The sequence below is a fragment of the Oncorhynchus clarkii genome, chromosome 1, assembly GCF_045791955.1.
Source record: "Oncorhynchus clarkii lewisi isolate Uvic-CL-2024 chromosome 1, UVic_Ocla_1.0, whole genome shotgun sequence".
Taxonomy (NCBI): domain Eukaryota; kingdom Metazoa; phylum Chordata; class Actinopteri; order Salmoniformes; family Salmonidae; genus Oncorhynchus; species Oncorhynchus clarkii.
Genome location: NC_092147.1, coordinates 8,943,679 through 8,968,432, shown reverse-complemented (window position 1 = coordinate 8,968,432; position 24,754 = coordinate 8,943,679). Strand labels below are relative to the sequence as shown.

Here is a 24,754-nt window from a genome sequence, read left to right as displayed (position 1 = left end):
CTAAATCAATAAGTGGATCGACAACGTCGTGCCAACAGTGACCGTATGTACATATCCCCGACAGAAGCCATGGATTACAGGCAACATCCACACCGCGCTAAAGGCTAGAGCTGCTTCTTTCAAGGAGCGGGACACTAATCCAGATACTTATATGTAATCCTGCTATGCCCTCAGACTAACCATCAAACAGGCAAAGACTATATCTATAAGCCTCATCAAAAGGAACGGAATTCTAAGTCGTCCGCATTGTTTCAGGCATCATCCGTTCCAAAGTCTCATCTTGTTCACTGTAAAAAATTAAAAAATAAATTAAATAAGAGTTCCTTTTTGGACAATTCCAGGTTGTCCCTCCTTGTTTCAGTATGTTTAATCTGCCTAATGACCAGGATCCTGGTGTCTAACCAATGTGCTGAGCACTCCTCCTGGCCAGAGTCCGCGCTACATTCAGCTGCTGCAACCATGGTCTCTGTGTGAAGGCACTGTTAGAGAGTCAATCAACCAGAACAAGGTTAGGAGACCAAATCTGTGTCCTAGCATTGTGAAATACTGTATATGTAATGGCCTCAATACATTAATGAAGCGCACTTACATCCTATCCTCTCCCCATACTGAAACAACTTGTTAGGGTGAACCAATAAGACTGACACTATATACCTTCTAAGCATGATAGTTGGCTCATGATTTGTTTCAGGACTTGTTAGGGTAAACCTATAACAGCTTCTAACCCCAAGTCATAAGACTGCTGAACAATTAATAAAATGGCCACCGGACAAGTTCAACTGTTTTATTATTTGTTACTTTAGTTTATTGGGTAAATATTCTCTTAACTCTTCTTGAACTGCACTGTTTGTTAAGGGCTTGTAAGTAAAGTATTTCACGGAAAGATCTACACTTGTTGTATTCAGCGCATGTGACAAATAAAGTTTGAGTTGATTTGATTTGACTATGTACCTTCTAAGCATGATGGTTGGCTCATGATTTGTTTGTACTGAAATCTATTCAGGGAGGATAAGGGTATATCATAGGCAGTGATGTAGTGGTAAAACCATTGACTGGTAAATGCTGATTGCCGTTCAGGATTAAAGAAGTAACGCTCCCTCTACTTTCAATGCATCTTCCACAAAAGGTGGGTAAATGCTCGAACAAAATAAAATAAAAAGTGTGTAAACAGCTTTTACATGTGTTCCCCCCCACCACCACTGATTATAGGAGGCTTCTTCTGACAGTATTCACACCTTTCATAAGAAACCTACAGAGAAATATTCATATTCACCGTAGCTGTCATTTAAACTTGGACTAACCTGGCCAAGGCCAAACAGTATATGGCGTTTTCTCTGGGTGTGCGGTCGCAGTGGGGAGAAAAGGCCTCCAGTGAGGTGGTGAGTATCTGGGCGGAGTTTGGCGAGTCAAACACAGGTCTGAGATTGGTGTCTCTGGAAATGGGCGGGAGCGGGACTCTGCTCCTCCATTGGTTGCTGTTCTGATCCCCACTCTCATCCTCCTCACATCCCTTCCCATCCCCTCTTCTTCTCTCTTTCATCCCTCGTGGCCACAGGGTGTAGCTTCGGTAGTTGAAGAGGTTTATCCTGGGATGCCAGGGCGCGGAGCGGGCAGGTTACATGAGATGGGCAGTTGATGGGGGTCAAACTTTGAGAGGCTGTGGACATCACCCTGATACCCGCCTTGGCCTCACTCCTCCTGGGCTTGGATGACATCTTGGGGAGGGTGAAGCCGTCCACCAGGACCGTGTCGCCCACCCTGGTCCTGAACGGAGCCCTGTTGAGGCCCATACAGTGCCTGGATGCTGCCCTCCTCTGCCCCAGCCTCACCCAGCCCTTTATCTGGAGGTATGTCCGCATGGGCAGGGCCATACCTGGGAGGACTACCACAGAGCACAGCTTGGTGGCCAGGTGACGCACACACTCCCTGTGGCCGTACTGAAGGGCGATCCTCAGGGGGTCACGACCCTGGGGATCCCGACAGGCAAGGGTCAGAACGCTGCTGGCGATAAAGAGTTTGAGGATGGTGAGCTGGCCGTGCTCGATGGAGGCGACAGCGGGACACTTGGCGACGTCGGGGTGGGCTGTCTGGTGGCACCACTCACGGTAAGGGTGAACCCCCGCCGGCTCAATGACACGCACCCCCCTCTCCAGCAGCCAGCCGGCCAGGTCCAGGTGGCCCAGAGAAGCAGCGATGTAGAGTGCCACCCGGAGCTGGAACCTGGAATAATACAGAATCAATGTATTTATAACACGTTTCAAGTTTTTTTTGTCAAGTTCACAAGATACAGTGGGTTATAAAACAGTACAGTAAAATGCTTATTTGCAAGCTCTTTCCCACAATGCAGTATTAAATATCAGGGTAAGAGAAAAAACGTATGAAGGAAAAAAACACGAGAATATAAGCTATATACAGGGTCAGTACTATTATTGTAAGCTATATACAGGGTCAGTACTATCATTGTAAGCTATATACAGGGTCAGTACTATTATTGTAAGCTATATACAGGGTCAGTACTATCATTGTAAGCTATATACAGGGTCAGTACTATCATTGTAAGCTATATACAGGGTCAGTACTATCATTGTAAGCTATATACAGGGTCAGTACTATCATTGTAAGCTATATACAGGGTCAGTACTATCATTGTAAGCTATATACAGGGTCAGTACTATCATTGTAAGCTATATACAGGGTCAGTACTATCATTGTAAGCTATATACAGGGTCAGTACCATCATTGAAAGCTATATACAGGGTCAGTACTATCATTGTAAGCTATATACAGGGTCAGTACCATCATTGTAAGTTATATACTGGGTCAGTACTATCATTGTAAGCTATATACAGGGTCAGTACTATCATTGTAAGCTATATACAGGGTCAGTACCATTATTGTAAGCTATATACAGGGTCAGTACTATCATTGTAAGCTATATACAGGGTCAGTACTATCATTGTAAGCTATATACAGGGTCAGTACTATCATTGTAAGCTATATACAGGGTCAGTACCATTATTGTAAGCTATATACAGGGTCAGTACTATCATTGTAAGCTATATACAGGGTCAGTACCATCATTGTAAGCTATATACAGGGTCAGTACCATCATTGTAAGCTATATACAGGGTCAGTACTATCATTGTAAGCTATATACAGGGTCAGTACTATCATTGTAAGCTATATACAGGGTCAGTACCATCATTGTAAGCTATATACAGGGTCAGTACTATCATTGTAAGCTATATACAGGGTCAGTACTATCATTGTAAGCTATATACAGGGTCAGTACCATCATTGAAAGCTATATACAGGGTCAGTACTATCATTGTAAGCTATATACAGGGTCAGTACCATCATTGAAAGCTAAATAAAGGTTCAGTACCATCACTGTTGATAGTAAGTCTATCATACAGTTCAGTGTGTAGATGTGTATTCTGACTTCACAGGTCTCTCCCTAGACAGGTGTCGTTGGACGGTCAGTCTGTGTCACAGGAAGCAGCCTCTGAGGAACTCCGCCCACCCATCCCAGGTGTCCAACCGTAGAGTAGCCCCTGGGAGACAGAGACACATGCAGGTTGTCCTCCTGGTTGCCATGAACCAAGAATGTGTTCCATACAGTCCATTTGTCTCTGTGTTACATCCATAAGGTGTTGAGACAGAGGACCATTGATCTACTGCACAAGGAAGGCCATGCCCAGGTCAATGGCGTAGTCGTGCAGCCGGTTGCAGTCGTAGAGTTGCAGGCCGGTGGGAGAGCTCAGTCTGAAGGAGCTGACGGGAAGCCCACACTGCTGGGACACCAGGGTCATGAGCCTGGCCACAGACGTACTCAGGAGAAACACAGTGCCCAAGACTGAGAGGGTCTCCCCCGTCACAGCACTGAACACACGCACCACCGGCTCCCGCTGAAGTATAAGACCATGGACATACAGTAAATTCACTTGTTTTACATAAATACCTATGTTGTGTTTATACACCCAGTAAACAAAACATTATGAACACCTGTTCTTTCCATGACAAAGACTGACCAGGTGAATCCAGGTGAAAGCTATGATTCCTTAATGATGTCACTTGTTAAATCCACTTCCGTGTAGATGAAGGGGAGTGGACAGGTTAAAGAATTGATGGCAAAAGGCAAAATATTTAAGTGCCTTTGAACGGGGTAGTAGGTGCCAGGTGCACCGGTTTGTGTCAAGAACTGCAATGCTGCTGGGGATTTTCACACTCAACAGTTTCCTGTGTGTATCATGAATGGTCCACCACCCAAAGAACATCCAGCCAACTTGGCACAACTGTTGGAAGCATTGGAGTCAACATGGGCCAGCATCCCTGGGGAACGCTTTCAAACACCTTATAGAGTCCATGCCCCAACAAATTGAGGCTGTTCTGATGGCAAAAGGCGGGGTGCAACTCAATATTAGGAAGGTGTTTCTAATGTTTGGTACACTCAGTATATATAAGTTAGGAGTCATATAATTACAGGGGTAAGATGAAGTGGCTCCTTTGCACTGATCTTAGGTCTGGTTTGTGTTTTTACTGCTAATGGTAAAGGTTAGGATTTGGTGAGAGTAAACTGATCCTAGATCTGTGCCCAAGGGCAATTTCTATCCAGAGACAAATCAAAGGTCCATGCTATTTAAATTTATAATCTACCACCATCTCGTGGCTCAAATTTGTAACAACATTTTCTAATTCATGTGCTGTACTGAGTTTTGTTCTATCACATTGAACACTAATCTGGGTGCAGATTAAATTGAACACTAATCTGGGTGAAAATTAAATTGAAGACTAATCTGGGTGCAGATTAAATTGTTAACAGAAATATTATGAATATGTATTTCAATGAACCCAAAGGGCCTCTTCTTCTCCTACTATACGGCCTGATGTGCTCTACTGTACTCTGCTGTACTCTGCTGTACTCTACTGTACTCTGCTGTGCTCTGTCTGCTGTACTCTGCTGTGCTCTACTGTACTCTACTGTACTCTACTGTAGTCTGCTCTACTGTAGTCTGCTGTACTCTGCTGTGCTCTACTGTACTCTACTGTACTCTGCTGTACTCTGTCTGCTGTACTTTACTGTAGTCTGCTGTGCTCTACTGTACTCTACTGTACTCTGCTGTGCTCTACTGTACTCTGCTGTACTCTGCTGTGCTCTACTGTACTCTACTGTACTCTACTGTACTCTGTCTGCTGTACTTTACTGTAGTCTGCTGTGCTCTACTGTACTATACACCACTGGGTATACAGACTCTTCAGATACTGTTAGCGAACACCAGACTGAGGTCGAGGCGATTACATGGGGAAAAGGTTTATGACTGTAAGGGTGTTTGGTACAAAGGCAACACTACATCGGGCCACATTTCAGCTCTATCCCAGGTCAACCATACAATACTATAGATTTCCACTCTAGTCAACCAGCAAGAAGGAGAGACAGACAGAAGGTCTGGCTTTGACTATGTCAATGATGGGATGTGTAAGTAAGGAGTAAGGAACACAAATAAACATTATTCTGATGGTTAAATTTGTACTTAGATACATAACCACTCTCCTCTGTTAGCAAATCTTCCACAGAACTTTGTGGAACAGAGTGAGTTCTGTCCCTGTCTGGCTCTGGACATGTACCCAGGGACCTCTGTACAACAACACTTCACACTCACGAAGCAGTGTTCTTACTAATCAATCACTCTACCATAACCATGGTCTCGGTATAAAGCAGTGTCCTTACTAACCAATCACTCTACCATAACCATGGGTGACCTCAACATTCTATATATCGCCATACTATATACCACCACACTATACAGTGGGGCAAAAAAGTATTTAGTCAGTCACCAATTGTGCAAGTTCTCCCACTTAAAAAGATGAGAGAGGCCTGTAATTTTCATCATAGGTACACTTCAACTATGACAGACAAAATGAGAAGAAAAAAAAATCCAGAAAAATCACATTGTAGGATTTTTAATGAATTTATTTGCAAATTATGGTGGAAAATAAGTATTTGGTCACCTACAAACAAGCAACATTTCTGGCTCTCACAGACCTGTAACTTCTTCTTTAAGAGGCTCCTCTGTCCTCCACTCGTAACCTGTATTAATGGCACCTGTTTGAATGAACTAAATCACCTAATCATACCTAATCATACTATATAATCATACTATATAACCATACTATATATTACCACACTCTATATCACCATAATATATATAATCATACTATATAACCATACTATATAATCATACTATATAATCATACTATATAACCATACTGTATAATCATACTATATAACCATACTATATATTACCACACTCTATATCACCATAATATATATAATCATACTATATAACCATACTATTTAACCATACTATATAACCATACTATATATTACCACACTAAATCTGAAACACTTTATGTTAATGATAGTATGAAGCTGTTTCAAGCAATAGCCAGCTCACTTTGATATGCATTTTCAAGCACGGGTAGAAACAGCTAGGTGTTTGGCTGGTACCTTCAGCAGGCAGCAGATGGCACTGCTAGGGGTGATGCCAACGTCTGTCAGGACCCAGCTGTCCCGAAGGATGGCACCAGCATAGCTCAGCTCCAGGAAGTACCTCACCTGCTTGTCGTCTGACAGTTGCACGTGGAAGTAATCCTGCCAGAGGAAGAAGATTGGAAACACAAGGAGCCGTAATTGAGTGTCCCATACAATCAGAGTGAGAGGGCTCAGCACTGATGGAGCCGTAATGGAGGGTGTCCCACACAGACACCCATTATGGAGGGTGTTCCACCCAGGCAGATGTCAATGTTTACCATACAATAATTGTAAAAGTGTCCAAATGTGTACAATTAAGAAATAAGGCCCAAGGAGGTGTGGTATATGGCCAATATACCACGGTCAAGGGCTGTTCTTAGGCACAACGCAACGTGGAGGTATATTGGCCATATACCACAAACCCCCAAGGTGAATTATTTTTTTTTCTTCTCCAATTTAGTGGTATCCAATTGGTAGTTACAGTCTTGTCCCATTGCTACAACTCCCATATGGACTTGGGAGAGGCGAGAGCCAAGAGCCGTGCGTCCTCCGAAACACAACCCAGCCAAGCCACACTGCTTCATGACACCATGCCCGCTTAACCTGGAAGCCAGCCGTGTCGACCGTGTCAGCGTGCACTGCTGCATGCACTGCACCTGGCCCGCCACAGGAGTCACTAGTGCGTGATGGGACAATGTTGACAAAGCACTGCTGGCGTGGCTGTCTCCTACTGTAAGTACTATCGCCCTATCACATGTCTCCTACTGTAAGTACTATCGCCCCATCACATGTCTCCTACTGTAAGTACCATCGCCCCATCACATGTCTCCTACTGTAAGTACTATCGCCCCATCACATGTCTCCTACTGTAAGTACTATCACCCCATCACATAACCATGTCTCCTATTGTAAGTACTAGTCACATACTTTACTTGACACCAGCCAAATGAACAAATTGCTTCTTAGAATCATCTTCCTTTCCCATGGAGCTGTTGGCCGAGGTTGGAGTAGCCAGGAGGAAGGCATGGCCAGCCGTTGAGAAATGCTTGTTTTTGGTTATCATGGATTTATCTGTGGTGACTGTGTTACCTAGCCTCAATGCAGTGGGCAGCTGGGAGGGATGCAAACAGGCTCACATGAAACCCTTCATGAAGACAAGTAGCCTAGTGGTTAGAGTGTTGGACTGGTAACCGAAAGGTTGCAAGTTCAAATCCCTGAACTGACAAGGTACAAATCTGTCAATCTGCTCCTGAACAGGCAGTTAACCCACTGTTCCTAGGCCTTTAATGAAAATAATAATTTGCTTTTAACTGACTTGCCTTGTAAAATAAAAATTTGAAGCAGAGCTTAATTTGTAAATTGGGAGGTGCCAGAGGGGGGGCTCTGTGGTACCAGAACTCATGAGAAAAAAGATCACCTATTATAATAGAGCATTGAACGCATATCATCACATTTGGGTAGAGCAGTAGAGTAGAGCCACTAGGTGAACACATGGGGAACATTTTTAGTAGCCTAGGGTCCGGGAAAGTGTTGGCCTTTTTAAAACCGCATTTCGTGCAATTCTACATCCTTTTACATGACTGGAGACTTTGGCATTATCTTTTTTTAATCTGCACAAATGATCGAAATGGCAGGCTACTTTGACACTGACAAACTTAGTATCTGAGATCAATAAAAACGACCTTGTCTTGAATCCATCAATAGCCTATAGGCCTAGGGTTGTGGAGAAACATATAGTAGGCTACAATATGAGGAGGAAATTTGTCCTAAAAATGCTTTTCAGTTTCACTGACTCACCCAATGATGCGCAGCTCACTCGCTGGAGATTGTCGATGCGCTCGTGTCAAAAGCCTATCTCTCCCTCTCTCTGTTTTGTAAAACAATGTTTGGGAGTTGATCAAATATTTTGGTAGTCTACAGCATAGTCTTATCTTTTCAGCAAGAGTCATTGCTTTTCAACCTGTGTTTTCCCTCGATTGTATTTGAAATATTGCAAAAGGCCTGTTTTGTCTGCGTGCTGTTTTTTCACTGACAGATTTGCCTCGCGTTCCCGACTGTAGGCTATTCTTTGTTATTGGGCTACAATCCGCAGCTAGGCTATTTAAAAAATAAGCTATTGGTCCTCTGTAGCTAAATTATAGGGCTTCTCATGACGTATTCTGAATGATTTAATTTATTTCTGAACAGACAGCAGTAATTCCGTAACTTTAGAAAATTCCTCCAGAACCCTTCATGCAGCTATGATTCTATAAGGAAACAAATGATGAAGTGCAACTCGGGAGAGATGAGGGGGCAGGATAATTGACGAAGAGGCAACTCGAATGAACTTTGATCGCTTTTATTATAATTGTTACATAGCAAAAAGTGAAAATTATTTTTCATGGCACGAGAGGTACCGGATTCGGCCAAGTAGGTTCCGGAACAAAACAGTCCAGAACGGAACGGTGCCGGATCCTGTTCTGGCATGATCCTGCTCAAATTAAGCACTGATTTGAAGTACCTAGGCCTCTACCTGCTGAGTATAAAGATTATTAAACTAGATTCAGTGGGCTTGTCATTCACAGTACTGATGAAAAATCAAGTACAGTTAATCTAAATGTGGATATACGAGGACATCTAGTGGTCACCGGATTTAAAAAAAATGTCATGCAAGCTATCTTTGCACTAGCATGCGATGCCATATATTTGACGCAGGTATTTATTATTCAACAAGGATAGTCATTGACCCGGACAAAATATAATTGTATGAGCTATGCCTCTGTGTCCCGGCGTTGTTGTACCCCTCTACTATCTGGCTTGGTGGGGCGATCTCGTTCTGCATGCCTGCTTCACTGAGATACAATGTGTCGTCATGCATTTGTGCATGCACGCTGTTAACGGTCATATCCGTCTTGCTAGCTAATTTAGCTAGCTCATCAACCAGTATTTTATTCGCTTTTTCTGCACGATAGCACTTATTAAAGCCTTGAAACTCATGGGGACCTCACTGTTACCACGTGTCATCGAACTAGCCCTTATTTGGCAGCAGGGTTGCATCGGTTTCCACTGGATTTGACAGCTTGTTAGGCTGGCTAGCTAGGTAGCTAATTCGCTAACGCGAACTGTTTATCACGTAGCAGCCTATGCTGACTAGCATCGCTAGCAACTAGCTAACATGGATAAAGTCTAGTCGTGGGTCCACAAAATCAAACAAATGGTACTGAACTGATGACAAAATCATGTTTCGAAATTGTAGTAGCTATTTATGTTGTTGTTGTTGCTTAATGACATTGCGAATATCATATTTTTTGTCATTTAACTACCGGTATGTATTTAATCCGGTTTCGGCATGAGAAAAGTATTAATCGCAAATTCCAGCACTAACGGATACCGGGAAAAAGAAATATTAGAACCGGTCACGAATGCGGAGCCACGCCCTAAAATAACATGTGACCACAAGGCGTTTGTGACGCATTCATGCGTTCCAATTTTGTCATAATTGTCTGTAGGTTCTAAATTGCTTATGAGCTTGGCTTCCCTTCAGAAAGTAGCTGATTCTTGTACTTTACAGCTGTATTTTCCTACAGTTACTAATAATACTAGCAACAAAACAGATTTCATTCCTTAAAATGATATTGCCAGATGGAAGAAAATAATAAGGTAGGCCTAAACTGTAATAAGATATACCTTAAAGACTGCTTGTGTTTAATCCTGAATCCAGTTGCCCCTCTTGTACTGGGATAAAATAATAGGGAACCCATGAACCTTATGGAGGAGTACATGTGTTTTGTAGACACACCTGGGTTCTAGACTGGCTGAGGTAAACATTTTAGGAAAGCCTGGGTTTTTAATATCGAAGTCATTCTAAGGGGTAGGTTTGACAAAGCAAATGAGTGAGTGAGTCTTTGACATGAAGACAGTGGTTAGATTCTGCCATTGGGACTGCTCTGATGTTTCCATTCTCTCCTGGTTATGACCATAGAGCCTTGTCCCAGTCTCTAGACATGCCTGTCTGTGTGATGGATGACCACCTGACATCTGAAGCTGTCAATGAGATGGTAAGTTGACCTTGTCATTTCATATTACAACATTAATCCAATAAAATGTTATAGTGATGCTATCATTGGCAATGTTGACGTACCACAACCATCTCTGTTGTGTTGCAGTTGTTTAATTGGCCCAACGTTGCCAATGCTCCTCCACTCTTTAACATTTAATAATCATTTCAGTATGATATTTGTTGTATATTAAGTTTGATTATTTGCAATATAATTACATTTCTACCAGGAGCAGAGCAATTCTACCAGGAGCAGAGCAACCTCAGTGATGGAAACCACAGAAGAGGGGAAGCTCAACAATGTGGAACATCTGACACTTATGGACTTCCTTCAAAACCTAACTGAGAAGTATGTTCTGTTTTCTTTGGTACTATCACACCTTCAAGGAAATAGGATCAAATTAGAAACTGATCAATCGGAAAAAAATGTTCAGTGCTAGAAAAGTTGTCACATTGCAATTTTGCCAAAACAACTGACACAAAGCAAGTATAACTTCACGATCAGGCAAATAATTAAATAAAAACTATTCTGCCACGCATCCTGATATGACAACATTTATAACAATATTGTTTTCAGGCAATGGAGGGGGATTCGTGAGGGCATGTTTGACCCGGTAAGATCATGTTACTGACAATTTAATCAGATTACCATGAAAACTCTGCCTAATGTTTAACCTTGTTCATAAGCTCCTCCACTCGTTACCTGTATTAATGGCACCTGTTTGAATGAACTAAATCACCTAATCATACCTAATCATACTATATAATCATACTATATAACCATACTATATATTACCACACTCTATATCACCATAATATATATAATCATACTATATAACCATACTATATAATCATACTATATAATCATACTATATAACCATACTGTATAATCATACTATATAACCATACTATATATTACCACACTCTATATCACCATAATATATATAATCATACTATATAACCATACTATTTAACCATACTATATAACCATACTATATATTACCACACTAAATCTGAAACACTTTATGTTAATGATAGTATGAAGCTGTTTCAAGCAATAGCCAGCTCACTTTGATATGCATTTTCAAGCACGGGTAGAAACAGCTAGGTGTTTGGCTGGTACCTTCAGCAGGCAGCAGATGGCACTGCTAGGGGTGATGCCAACGTCTGTCAGGACCCAGCTGTCCCGAAGGATGGCACCAGCATAGCTCAGCTCCAGGAAGTACCTCACCTGCTTGTCGTCTGACAGTTGCACGTGGAAGTAATCCTGCCAGAGGAAGAAGATTGGAAACACAAGGAGCCGTAATTGAGTGTCCCATACAATCAGAGTGAGAGGGCTCAGCACTGATGGAGCCGTAATGGAGGGTGTCCCACACAGACACCCATTATGGAGGGTGTTCCACCCAGGCAGATGTCAATGTTTACCATACAATAATTGTAAAAGTGTCCAAATGTGTACAATTAAGAAATAAGGCCCAAGGAGGTGTGGTATATGGCCAATATACCACGGTCAAGGGCTGTTCTTAGGCACAACGCAACGTGGAGGTATATTGGCCATATACCACAAACCCCCAAGGTGAATTATTTTTTTTTCTTCTCCAATTTAGTGGTATCCAATTGGTAGTTACAGTCTTGTCCCATTGCTACAACTCCCATATGGACTTGGGAGAGGCGAGAGCCAAGAGCCGTGCGTCCTCCGAAACACAACCCAGCCAAGCCACACTGCTTCATGACACCATGCCCGCTTAACCTGGAAGCCAGCCGTGTCGACCGTGTCAGCGTGCACTGCTGCGTGCACTGCACCTGGCCCGCCACAGGAGTCACTAGTGCGTGATGGGACAATGTTGACAAAGCACTGCTGGCGTGGCTGTCTCCTACTGTAAGTACTATCGCCCTATCACATGTCTCCTACTGTAAGTACTATCGCCCCATCACATGTCTCCTACTGTAAGTACCATCGCCCCATCACATGTCTCCTACTGTAAGTACTATCGCCCCATCACATGTCTCCTACTGTAAGTACTATCACCCCATCACATCACCATGTCTCCTATTGTAAGTACTAGTCACATACTTTACTTGACACCAGCCAAATGAACAAATTGCTTCTTAGAATCATCTTCCTTTCCCATGGAGCTGTTGGCCGAGGTTGGAGTAGCCAGGAGGAAGGCATGGCCAGCCGTTGAGAAATGCTTGTTTTTGGTTATCATGGATTTATCTGTGGTGACTGTGTTACCTAGCCTCAATGCAGTGGGCAGCTGGGAGGGATGCAAACAGGCTCACATGAAACCCTTCATGAAGACAAGTAGCCTAGTGGTTAGAGTGTTGGACTGGTAACCGAAAGGTTGCAAGTTCAAATCCCTGAACTGACAAGGTACAAATCTGTCATTCTGCTCCTGAACAGGCAGTTAACCCACTGTTCCTAGGCCTTTAATGAAAATAATAATTTGCTTTTAACTGACTTGCCTTGTAAAATAAAAATTTGAAGCAGAGCTTAATTTGTAAATTGGGAGGTGCCAGAGGGGGGGCTCTGTGGTACCAGAACTCATGAGAAAAAAGATCACCTATTATAATAGAGCATTGAACGCATATCATCACATTTGGGTAGAGCAGTAGAGTAGAGCCACTAGGTGAACACATGGGGAACATTTTTAGTAGCCTAGGGTCCGGGAAAGTGTTGGCCTTTTTAAAACCGCATTTCGTGCAATTCTACATCCTTTTTCATGACTGGAGACTTTGGCATTATCTTTTTTTAATCTGCACAAATGATCGAAATGGCAGGCTACTTTGACACTGACAAACTTAGTATATGAGATCAATAAAAACGACCTTGTCTTGAATCCATCAATAGCCTATAGGCCTAGGGTTGTGGAGAAACATATAGTAGGCTACAATATGAGGAGGAAATTTGTCCTAAAAATGCTTTTCAGTTTCACTGACTCACCCAATGATGCGCAGCTCACTCGCTGGAGATTGTCGATGCGCTCGTGTCAAAAGCCTATCTCTCCCTCTCTCTGTTTTGTAAAACAATGTTTGGGAGTTGATCAAATATTTTGGTAGTCTACAGCATAGTCTTATCTTTTCAGCAAGAGTCATTGCTTTTCAACCTGTGTTTTCCCTCGATTGTATTTGAAATATTGCAAAAGGCCTGTTTTGTCTGCGTGCTGTTTTTTCACTGACAGATTTGCCTCGCGTTCCCGACTGTAGGCTATTCTTTGTTATTGGGCTACAATCCGCAGCTAGGCTATTTAAAAAATAAGCTATTGGTCCTCTGTAGCTAAATTATAGGGCTTCTCATGACGTATTAGGCTATTCTGAATGATTTAATTTATTTCTGAACAGACAGCAGTAATTCCGTAACTTTAGAAAATTCCTCCAGAACCCTTCATGCAGCTATGATTCTATAAGGAAACAAATGATGAAGTGCAACTCGGGAGAGATGAGGGGGCAGGATAATTGACGAAGAGGCAACTCGAATGAACTTTGATCGCTTTTATTATAATTGTTACATAGCAAAAAGTGAAAATTATTTTTCATGGCACGAGAGGTACCGGATTCGGCCAAGTAGGTTCCGGAACAAAACAGTCCAGAACGGAACGGTGCCGGATCCTGTTCTGGCATGATCCTGCTCAAATTAAGCACTGATTTGAAGTACCTAGGCCTCTACCTGCTGAGTATAAAGATTATTAAACTAGATTCAGTGGGCTTGTCATTCACAGTACTGATGAAAAATCAAGTACAGTTAATCTAAATGTGGATATACGAGGACATCTAGTGGTCACCGGATTTAAAAAAAATGTCATGCAAGCTATCTTTGCACTAGCATGCGATGCCATATATTTGACGCAGGTATTTATTATTCAACAAGGATAGTCATTGACCCGGACAAAATATAATTGTATGAGCTATGCCTCTGTGTCCCGGCGTTGTTGTACCCCTCTACTATCTGGCTTGGTGGGGCGATCTCGTTCTGCATGCCTGCTTCACTGAGATACAATGTGTCATCATGCATTTGTGCATGCACGCTGTTAACGGTCATATCCGTCTTGCTAGCTAATTTAGCTAGCTCATCAACCAGTATTTTATTCGCTTTTTCTGCACGTTAGCACTTATTAAAGCCTTGAAACTCATGGGGACCTCACTGTTACCACGTGTCATCGAACTAGCCCTTATTTGGCAGCAGGGTTGCATCGGTTTCCACTGGATTTGACAGCTTGTTAGGCTGGCTAGCTAGGTAGCTAATTCGCTAACGCGAACTGTTTATCACGTAGCAGCCTATGCTGACTAGCATCGCTAGCAACTAGCTAACATGGATAAAGTCTAGTCGTGGGTCCACAAAATCAAACAAATGGTACTGAACTGATGACAAAATCATGTTTCGAAATTGTAGTAGCTATTTATGTTGTTGTTGTTGCTTAATGACATTGCGAATATCATATTTTTTGTCATTTAACTACCGGTATGTATTTAATCCGGTTTCGGCATGAGAAAAGTATTAATCGCAAATTCCAGCACTAACGGATACCGGGAAAAAGAAATATGAGAACCGGTCACGAATGCGGAGCCACGCCCTAAAATAACATGTGACCACAAGGCGTTTGTGACGCATTCATGCGTTCCAATTTTGTCATAATTGTCTGTAGGTTCTAAATTGCTTATGAGCTTGGCTTCCCTTCAGAAAGTAGCTGATTCTTGTACTTTACAGCTGTATTTTCCTACAGTTACTAATAATACTAGCAACAAAACAGATTTCATTCCTTAAAATGATATTGCCAGATGGAAGAAAATAATAAGGTAGGCCTAAACTGTAATAAGATATACCTTAAAGACTGCTTGTGTTTAATCCTGAATCCAGTTGCCCCTCTTGTACTGGGATAAAATAATAGGGAACCCATGAACCTTATGGAGGAGTACATGTGTTTTGTAGACACACCTGGGTTCTAGACTGGCTGAGGTAAACATTTTAGGAAAGCCTGGGTTTTTAATATCGAAGTCATTCTAAGGGGTAGGTTTGACAAAGCAAATGAGTGAGTGAGTCTTTGACATGAAGACAGTGGTTAGATTCTGCCATTGGGACTGCTCTGATGTTTCCATTCTCTCCTGGTTATGACCATAGAGCCTTGTCCCAGTCTCTAGACATGCCTGTCTGTGTGATGGATGACCACCTGACATCTGAAGCTGTCAATGAGATGGTAAGTTGACCTTGTCATTTCATATTACAACATTAATCCAATAAAATGTTATAGTGATGCTATCATTGGCAATGTTGACGTACCACAACCATCTCTGTTGTGTTGCAGTTGTTTAATTGGCCCAACGTTGCCAATGCTCCTCCACTCTTTAACATTTAATAATCATTTCAGTATGATATTTGTTGTATATTAAGTTTGATTATTTGCAATATAATTACATTTCTACCAGGAGCAGAGCAATTCTACCAGGAGCAGAGCAACCTCAGTGATGGAAACCACAGAAGAGGGGAAGCTCAACAATGTGGAACATCTGACACTTATGGACTTCCTTCAAAACCTAACTGAGAAGTATGTTCTGTTTTCTTTGGTACTATCACACCTTCAAGGAAATAGGATCAAATTAGAAACTGATCAATCGGAAAAAAATGTTCAGTGCTAGAAAAGTTGTCACATTGCAATTTTGCCAAAACAACTGACACAAAGCAAGTATAACTTCACGATCAGGCAAATAATTAAATAAAAACTATTCTGCCACGCATCCTGATATGACAACATTTATAACAATATTGTTTTCAGGCAATGGAGGGGGATTCGTGAGGGCATGTTTGACCCGGTAAGATCATGTTACTGACAATTTAATCAGATTACCATGAAAACTCTGCCTAATGTTTAACCTTGTTCATAAGCTCCTCCACTCGTTACCTGTATTAATGGCACCTGTTTGAATGAACTAAATCACCTAATCATACCTAATCATACTATATAATCATACTATATAACCATACTATATATTACCACACTCTATATCACCATAATATATATAATCATACTATATAACCATACTATATAATCATACTATATAATCATACTATATAACCATACTGTATAATCATACTATATAACCATACTATATATTACCACACTCTATATCACCATAATATATATAATCATACTATATAACCATACTATTTAACCACACTATATAACCATACTATATATTACCACACTAAATCTGAAACACTTTATGTTAATGATAGTATGAAGCTGTTTCAAGCAATAGCCAGCTCACTTTGATATGCATTTTCAAGCACGGGTAGAAACAGCTAGGTGTTTGGCTGGTACCTTCAGCAGGCAGCAGATGGCACTGCTAGGGGTGATGCCAACGTCTGTCAGGACCCAGCTGTCCCGAAGGATGGCACCAGCATAGCTCAGCTCCAGGAAGTACCTCACCTGCTTGTCGTCTGACAGTTGCACGTGGAAGTAATCCTGCCAGAGGAAGAAGATTGGAAACACAAGGAGCCGTAATTGAGTGTCCCATACAATCAGAGTGAGAGGGCTCAGCACTGATGGAGCCGTAATGGAGGGTGTCCCACACAGACACCCATTATGGAGGGTGTTCCACCCAGGCAGATGTCAATGTTTACCATACAATAATTGTAAAAGTGTCCAAATGTGTACAATTAAGAAATAAGGCCCAAGGAGGTGTGGTATATGGCCAATATACCACGGTCAAGGGCTGTTCTTAGGCACAACGCAACGTGGAGGTATATTGGCCATATACCACAAACCCCCAAGGTGAATTATTTTTTTTTCTTCTCCAATTTAGTGGTATCCAATTGGTAGTTACAGTCTTGTCCCATTGCTACAACTCCCATATGGACTTGGGAGAGGCGAGAGCCAAGAGCCGTGCGTCCTCCGAAACACAACCCAGCCAAGCCACACTGCTTCATGACACCATGCCCGCTTAACCTGGAAGCCAGCCGTGTCGACCGTGTCAGCGTGCACTGCTGCGTGCACTGCACCTGGCCCGCCACAGGAGTCACTAGTGCGTGATGGGACAATGTTGACAAAGCACTGCTGGCGTGGCTGTCTCCTACTGTAAGTACTATCGCCCTATCACATGTCTCCTACTGTAAGTACTATCGCCCCATCACATGTCTCCTACTGTAAGTACCATCGCCCCATCACATGTCTCCTACTGTAAGTACTATCGCCCCATCACATGTCTCCTACTGTAAGTACTATCACCCCATCACATAACCATGTCTCCTATTGTAAGTACTAGTCACATACTTTACTTGACACCAGCCAAATGAACAAATTGCTTCTTAGAATCATCTTCCTTTCCCATGGAGCTGTTGGCCGAGGTTGGAGTAGCCAGGAGGAAGGCATGGCCAGCCGTTGAGAAATGCTTGTTTTTGGTTATCATGGATTTATCTGTGGTGACTGTGTTACCTAGCCTCAATGCAGTGGGCAGCTGGGAGGGATGCAAACAGGCTCACATGAAACCCTTCATGAAGACAAGTAGCCTAGTGGTTAGAGTGTTGGACTGGTAACCGAAAGGTTGCAAGTTCAAATCCCTGAACTGACAAGGTACAAATCTGTCATTCTGCTCCTGAACAGGCAGTTAACCCACTGTTCCTAGGCCTTTAATGAAAATAATAATTTGCTTTTAACTGACTTGCCTTGTAAAATAAAAATTTGAAGCAGAGCTTAATTTGTAAATTGGGAGGTGCCAGAGGGGGGGCTCTGTGGTACCAGAACTCATGAGAAAAAAGATCACCTATTATAATAGAGCATTGAACGCATATCATCACATTTGGGTAGAGCAGTAGAGTAGAGCCACTAGGTGAACACATGGGGAACATTTTTAGTAGCCTAGGGTCCGGGAAAGTGTTGGCCTTTTTAAAACCGCATTTCGTGCAATTCTACATCCTTTTACATGACTGGAGACTGGCATTATCTTTTTTTAATCTGCACAAATGATCGAAATGGCAGGCTACTTTGACACTGACAAACTTAGTATCTGAGATCAATAAAAACGACCTTGTCTTGAATCCATCAATAGCCTATAGGCCTAGGGTTGTGGAGAAACATATAGTAGGCTACAATATGAGGAGGAAATTTGTCCTAAAAATGCTTTTCAGTTTCACTGACTCACCCAATGATGCGCAGCTCACTCGCTGGAGATTGTCGAAGCGCTCGTGTCAAAAGCCTATCTCTCCCTCTCTCTGTTTTGTAAAACAATGTTTGGGAGTTGATCAAATATTTTGGTAGTCTACAGCATAGTCTTATCTTTTCAGCAAGAGTCATTGCTTTTCAACCTGTGTTTTCCCTCGATTGTATTTGAAATATTGCAAAAGGCCTGTTTTGTCTGCGTGCTGTTTTTTCACTGACAGATTTGCCTCGCGTTCCCGACTGTAGGCTATTCTTTGTTATTGGGCTACAATCCGCAGCTAGGCTATTTAAAAAATAAGCTATTGGTCCTCTGTAGCTAAATTATAGGGCTTCTCATGACGTATTAGGCTATTCTGAATGATTTAATTTATTTCTGAACAGACAGCAGTAATTCCGTAACTTTAGAAAATTCCTCCAGAACCCTTCATGCAGCTATGATTCTATAAGGAAACAAATGATGAAGTGCAACTCGGGAGAGATGAGGGGGCAGGATAATTGACGAAGAGGCAACTCGAATGAACTTTGATCGCTTTTATTATAATTGTTACATAGCAAAAAGTGAAAATTATTTTTCATGGCACGAGAGGTACCGGATTCGGCCAAGTAGGTTCCGGAACAAAACAGTCCAGAACGGAACGGTGCCGGATCCTGTTCTGGCATGATCCTGCTCAAATTAAGCACTGATTTGAAGTACCTAGGCCTCTACCTGCTGAGTATAAAGATTATTAAACTAGATTCAGTGGGCTTGTCATTCACAGTACTGATGAAAAATCAAGTACAGTTAATCTAAATGTGGATATACGAGGACATCTAGTGGTCACCGGATTTAAAAAAAATGTCATGCAAGCTATCTTTGCACTAGCATGCGATGCCATATATTTGACGCAGGTATTTATTATTCAACAAGGATAGTCATTGACCCGGACAAAATATAATTGTATGAGCTATGCCTCTGTGTCCCGGCGTTGTTGTACCCCTCTACTATCTGGCTTGGTGGGGCGATCTCGTTCTGCATGCCTGCTTCACTGAGATACAATGTGTCGTCATGCATTTGTGCATGCACGCTGTTAACGGTCATATCCGTCTTGCTAGCTAATTTAGCTAGCTCATCAACCAGTATTTTATTCGCTTTTTCTGCACGATAGCACTTATTAAAGCCTTGAAACTCATGGGGACCTCACTGTTACCACGGGTCATCGAGCTAGCCCTTATTTGGCAGCAGGGTTGCATCGGTTTCCACTGGATTTGACAGCTTGTTAGGCTGGCTAGCTAGGTAGCTAATTCGCTAACGCGAACTGTTTATCACGTAGCAGCCTATGCTGACTAGCATCGCTAGCAACTAGCTAACATGGATAAAGTCTAGTCGTGGGTCCACAAAATCAAACAAATGGTACTGAACTGATGACAAAATCATGTTTCGAAATTGTAGTAGCTATTTATGTTGTTGTTGTTGCTTAATGACATTGCGAATATCATATTTTTTGTCATTTAACTACCGGTATGTATTTAATCCGGTTTCGGCATGAGAAAAGTATTAATCGCAAATTCCAGCACTAACGGATACCGGGAAAAAGAAATATGAGAACCGGTCACGAATGCGGAGCCACGCCCTAAAATAACATGTGACCACAAGGCGTTTGTGACGCATTCATGCGTTCCAATTTTGTCATAATTGTCTGTAGGTTCTAAATTGCTTATGAGCTTGGCTTCCCTTCAGAAAGTAGCTGATTCTTGTACTTTACAGCTGTATTTTCCTACAGTTACTAATAATACTAGCAACAAAACAGATTTCATTCCTTAAAATGATATTGCCAGATGGAAGAAAATAATAAGGTAGGCCTAAACTGTAATAAGATATACCTTAAAGACTGCTTGTGTTTAATCCTGAATCCAGTTGCCCCTCTTGTACTGGGATAAAATAATAGGGAACCCATGAACCTTATGGAGGAGTACATGTGTTTTGTAGACACACCTGGGTTCTAGACTGGCTGAGGTAAACATTTTAGGAAAGCCTGGGTTTTTAATATCGAAGTCATTCTAAGGGGTAGGTTTGACAAAGCAAATGAGTGAGTGAGTTTTTGACATGAAGACAGTGGTTAGATTCTGCCATTGGGACTGCTCTGATGTTTCCATTCTCTCCTGGTTATGACCATAGAGCCTTGTCCCAGTCTCTAGACCTGCCTGTCTGTGTGATGGATGACCACCTGACCTCTGAAGCTGTCAATGAGATGGTAAGTTGACCTTGTCATTTCATATTACAACATTAATCCAATAAAATGTTATAGTGATGCTATCATTGGCAATGTTGACGTACCACAACCATCTCTGTTGTGTTGCAGTTGTTTAATTGGCCCAACGTTGCCAATGCTCCTCCACTCTTTAACATTTAATAATCATTTCAGTATGATATTTGTTGTATATTAAGTTTGATTATTTGCAATATAATTACATTTCTACCAGGAGCAGAGCAACCTCAGTGATGGAAACCACAGAAGAGGGGAAGCTCAACAATGTGGAACATCTGACACTTATGGACTTCCTTCAAAACCTAACTGAGAAGTATGTTCTGTTTTCTTTGGTACTATCACACCTTCAAGGAAATAGGATCAAATTAGAAACTGATCAATCGGAAAAAAATGTTCAGTGCTAGAAAAGTTGTCACATTGCAATTTTGCCAAAACAACTGACACAAAGCAAGTATAACTTCACGATCAGGCAAATAATTAAATAAAAACTATTCTGCCACGCATCCTGATATGACAACATTTATAACAATATTGTTTTCAGGCAATGGAGGGGGATTCGTGAGGGCATGTTTGACCCGGTAAGATCATGTTACTGACAATTTAATCAGATTACCATGAAAACTCTGCCTAATGTTTAACCTTGTTCATAAGCTTTTGAAAGACGCACTATGCAACATTTTAAAACACTTCTTCTGTTTCTGGAATACAGCTGACAAAACAACAGCTTGCCGGCTTGTGTCTGAGGATTGTCCAGTTTTTATCGGACAAGCTGATGCAGATCATCATCCCAGGTCTTTACGAACTACTGGGCATCCAAGATGCTGCCTCTTCTCCATTGTCACAGAGATCTCTCACAGCGTCACTCACCAGTCTGTTAGACGATAAGGTTAACACCAAGTCCCGCGTGAGATTTACTGAGGCTGGTGTACCTAAGAGGCCAGGCAGTCGAAAGTCTTACAATAGCTTTCGCATCCCGACTCCCTACCCTTCCTCCAACTGTATGGAGCAGGAAGAGGAAGAAGTGCAGGAATCACAACTTAAGTTCAAGGAGATTTACCTGACTAAGGGCAGTCTGGGCAGTGGAAGCTACCTGCCCAAGGGGGCCATGAGGTATGTTCTTAAAGGGAAATTTAACAACTTCATATTCATCTCCAGCATCACCATATGTGAAAATTACACATTTCCATGCTTTGTAGTAAAAAAAATATAGAGGGACGTAACTGTTTCCAATAGTGCTGAGAAATTAGTGCTTTTTGAGGTTGGTTTGGTTTCCATTCAAATATTTAAAAAATAATCACGGTTTTGGATTTCAATACTTTTTTTAGACATTGAATGCACTATGGATTATGTGTGTTGAATGCTGTAACAACACATAATAAAACAATGAATACAAGTCCCATGATGGTAGTGACTGTCCATTACTGTTTATGACTTATCAACCATCATTTACTTTCTCATATAAAATATTTATTTGATGACTTTATTATTTCATTCCAAGTCATCAACTCATCTCTATAGAGCTGCTGCTTATCCTGTCTGACAAAATCACTATTTTAGTAGTTCTTCTAAGTAAATAAGACCTACTTTTATGACCGCTGAACACCAACTGTCAATCACTTAGATCATGTATTTCCAGGTAGAGGATCCTCGCAACGCAACTGCTTTTTATCTCTCTCATGCATTCTCTCGTCTCTCCGTCTCAGTTAATGAGGTTTCCGTATCTGCTCCACACAGAGTGGACAAGCAAGTGGGCGTGCAATGGATTATGGGAATTAATTGCCATATTTTCTGTGCTAAACTATGTAGAATATTGGCCTGTTGGAAACTACAACTCCCTACTACATTGCATAGTTCGTGCTTGATCTGATTTATCTCTACAGAAACTGAGCATCGAGCTCACAGAAGAAGAAAAAAATGAACTATATGGAATTCAAATAATTGAGCCGACGTCGGTCAATTAGTTGTTTAAAAACCGAAAAATAACAAAAATGTTGGTTAAATGCTCAGCTCTAGATTCTAATGACATCATCAGTGTGCATCGTGTGATTTTAACCAATTATGAGTAGGCATTGCCTACTAATTGGTTGATGATGTCATAGAAAACACTTATCTTCCTCTTTCTTTTTTACTACAAAACATAGAAATGCCCGTTTTTCACATATGCTGATGTTGGGGTGGTGCTGGAGATGATGAATATGAAGTTGAAACATTTAGAAATTTACCTTTAACATTTCTTCAAACTGCCTTGTATTTATGATTGTCCTTGAAGTTATTAGAATTTACAGTATTTGAAGTTTATAGCAATTTGGATTTTTGTAGAGGATAGATGTTGCCAGGATAGATAGATATCTACAGGCCAGTTTCAATACAAATGACTTATACAAAATACATTTTATTGGGCTTTAGAAATTAAGCAGTTAGGCTGACATCACACTAAGGTTTTTTCTCAGAGAAACAGCAGCGTTTTCCTCATTGTTTTCAATGGTGCAGATGTATTTGACACACTGAATGTGCATCACAGCCTTACATATTATTTGTTTGACTTTGATGATTTCTGCGTTTTTTTTCCCCAAGGACTCTAACCTCTCTGTCTGATGTGCAGAAGAAAACAACCAACTCTGAGACGCTACAAGTCCTCTTAGGTGTCTCAGAGGACACCCTTGTCACCTGTGTGCAGGACAGCCTGCAAGGTTCTCTCTCCAAACTTGCATGCATGTCCAATTCTCCATCTGGAAGTGCAGGCTCTATGATGCTAACCCCTGCTGTAATGGCAGAGTTGGCTAAAGATGTCAAGTCGGCCTTATCAGTGGTCGTTAAGAGTGCCTCCGCAAGTCAAACCTCTCTAGTGACACCGGTAAGGGGAGACTCACAGACCAAGGTGACTGAGAGCATGGTGAGAGAGCTGGCTGTTAAACTTGAAAAAGTTGACCAAGAGAGCAAGAGTCTAACAGGGCAAGTCATGACCACCATCTCTGACACAATGGTGGCTTTTGTTGACGAGAACGAACACAATTTGCTGGAAGATCTGAAGGACAAGATCACGTTTTTGGCATCGCATGTTGGCTTCATTGAGGATCTTGATGCCCTGATAAGGAAATACGAGAGCAGCTACAATATTAGTGAATCTGGTTCCTCCTGCACGCTCACATCTAAGAGCATCCAAAAACTCTCTAGCCGGGAGTTTCAAACATCAGCAATACAAGCAGTGAGTGGAGTTCTTGACAAAAAAGTCAGTAGTTTGAGCTTTCCTAGTTCAGTCGTTCAGTCTGAGTTAACAGGTGCTGTATCAGGTCAAACATTGTCTGGCATTGTAAAGACAGAGTCAATTCACCCAGTGGGCTCAGCAGCGTCAGTAGTTGTTAAGACTTTCGTGTCAGATATGAAGTCCTTGGCTGAATCTGAAGAGAGTCCCCAACAGAAGAGTGCCTGGTCTGCTGCTGTTCACATTTACCACAGCATCCAAAACAACTTGAAAGATTATTTCGGCAAGCTTCAGCGATGTGCCTTAAAGAGCATTGTCACATCTGATGATAACATCACAAATGCTGAGTTTAAGGAGACAGTTCCACTTCCTTGCTTAAACATGAAATATAGGCCCAGTAAGAGTGAGCCTCAGTTGCCAGAGTCCACTGGTGCAGTTACTTTACAAAGAGGCCTAAGTGAGAGCTCAAAACTTCTTTGGGCAAAAAAAGAGTCAGAAGAAAGCAAGCTCCTTCTGACAACTTGCACCAAAGAAGTCATCTCAGAGCTTCTGGTCTTGTACAAGACTGAGATGTCAAAGGAGGACCCC

The 24,754-nt window shown here is 41.8% G+C and overlaps 1 pseudogene; it reads right to left on the bottom strand.

Moving 5' to 3' along the window:
* Positions 1-232: 232 nt before the first annotated feature.
* LOC139414435 (protein ANKUB1-like) lies at positions 233-19,769 on the bottom strand (annotated as a pseudogene).
* Between the last annotated feature and the right edge of the window lie 4,985 nt (positions 19,770-24,754).